The following is a 2,441-nucleotide window of genomic DNA, read 5'->3' as shown; positions in this document are numbered from 1 at the left end:
ATCAGTTGTTTTTAGTTACCTCGAGCAGATGGAGGAGGGTGTGGGCCCTGGCATTGTGGCAGAGGCCGAAGAGCTCTCACAGGAGGAGGGGGAGGGCAAGCTGGGCCCGCAGGCTTTGGTGTTTGCGGGGTCTGACGTTTTTTTGTTTGATATCTGAGGGCTCGCAGCAAAAGAGTGGGATAGTTTGGTTCCAGTATACACCAGTTCTTCCATTTTCTCTGAGAAGCACAGAAGTGGAGATGCTGGAGAGAGGGATAATGTGTCTGGTGAGAGGGGCTATTGCTCTGGTGTTATCGGAGGCTGTGATATGTTGTCCTGGTTTTCCTGGCTGTTTTCCAGGAAGTCGTCTTTGGGTGCTGAATCTTGAAGCAGTTCTAATATGTCGCAGTCTGTCTGTGGTGAGCTCTGTGGGCAGGGCTCAGCTGAGATTGTGTCCGTGAGCAGAGGTTGTTGTGGCTGCATGGCGTTATCATTGTCCTTGTGTGATATGTCAACCGCATGTCCATTCAGGTGCTGAAGTGAAGTCCTGTGGTCATTCATACTGTGTTTAGGTGTGTGTGTGTGTGTGTGTGTGTGTGTGTGTGTGTGTGTGTGTGTGTGTGTGCCGTTCAGATTGAGTGGATTGGCACACACAGCAGAAGGATGATGGAGGGAGATGTAGATATTGTCGTTTAGCACTCTTAAACCAAGTTTGTTTGGGTGGTGGCCATCCTGTTGAAAAATGATGTAATCCACTGAACACTGCTGTGGTAATATAAAAACCCTCTCCCAACAGCATACTGTTTCTTTTGAGCCTAATTCCTAGTCAAATTAAAATGATATAGTTGTACATATCACTTGTGATTGTTTTTTGTATAGATATAGCCAGACGTGCAGTCTTTCAATAACATTAGAGTGACAGCACTACGAATGCCCACAAGCAACTTCACAGTACAGAGACTAGCGACATACAGCAACAAAGTCTCCGGTGTTGTGAACGGGGCTTCAGTCCTTGAGGGGGAGCCCTCTAGAGCAGTGGTTCCCAAACCTGTCCTGAAGGCACCCCAACACTGCACGTTTTCTTTGTCTCCCTAATCAAACACACAGCGCGAGTTCCCATTCGAAAGGAAACCAAAGATTCCAAATATTGTTTTCATGTTAATGGCACAATGCAGTCACACAAATGTGAATTTGTGAAAACGGTGATGTCAGGCTAATGCATATTACTTTGTGACGTCATATCAGCTAATGCCGCTTATCTGTTCTTCACGAGCAGTAACATGTTTCGGAAACTCACAATTGAATGTTTTCTCTTCAGCTCCTCACGAGATTGCGGATGAGTTTCACAGTAGGAATTTAAGTCGAACCCAAAAATTTAGTCAGACATGGTGGGTTACCTGCTGATCAGAATGGGTTACAATGACACTTTCACGTGCATACCATAGGGTCATATGGTAGTCTAGTGCTAGGGAACCCCCCAGGAAACCACCTGAAGTCAGAAACAATTAGTTGGCCCCCTTGACAGGGTTGTGGTGGGTGGCTGCAGAGGGACACCCATAATGGTGCATGTGTATTGTGTTGTATGTTTGGTGGCGGGTGTAACTGTAACAACTGATTACATAGGCTCATCCGGATAACTAAAGTCGGCGCTTTACACTTGTTAGGAACGTTTTTTCCTTGTGGAAGTTTTGCGTTTGGTTAGCTAATAAAATATTAAAACTCAAATCATTATTTTGTTTACAGTTATTTAATTATGTCATCCGGTATTGTACTTGCTCTCTCATTTCATACAAACGTAGCTAACTGCCATTTTGTGACGATTGTTTTGTAAACTGTAATGGATTATAAGATAACAAACAGGAATTATTTTAAAACGGTTTCTTCTTAAATCAATATCTCTTATCCCCATAATTTATTCATGTGGTGAAATACTGTGTAATAAGTGGTATGACAGTACCGTATCCCTTATCCCTGTATGTCCATCTAGTTTGGACTTGCCGCTTGCTAGCAACTGCTTTCTCTGTGGAAGCTTTGTGTTTAAAGAGCAAATAAAATATTTCGATTCAGATCAGAATTTCATGTCTAATTATTTACTTATGTGGCAAGTAGCCGTGTAATGCGACAAGTTGCTGTGTAGCACTAAATACAGGACATTGAGAATTTAGAATGGAATTCCATGTGTCAGGTCAGTGTGCATGCACAATATTCACAATACTTTTAAGAGTATCTTAGACTGTGTGTGAGATGCAACAGTAGGCGATAAAACTGAGCATACTGGGGTACGGTTTGTTTGCTAGAGTGGGCCAAGCTCATAATAAGGCTGGCCTTGATTCAAGTACTATCATCATTCAACTAGCATCATGCTGCACCCTTTGTGTCCTTAACTAGGCTGACCCTCTCATTGTAGTCCTGATTTGATCCTCTTTTTCTTTTCTATAAAGAAGGCCATCTCACACAATTTT

This window comes from Scardinius erythrophthalmus (assembly GCF_964197995.2).
Source record: "Scardinius erythrophthalmus genome assembly, chromosome: 8".
NCBI lineage: Eukaryota > Metazoa > Chordata > Actinopteri > Cypriniformes > Leuciscidae > Scardinius > Scardinius erythrophthalmus.
The sequence above is the reverse complement of the archived record's forward strand: the minus strand, read 5'-3'. Positions refer to the sequence as shown.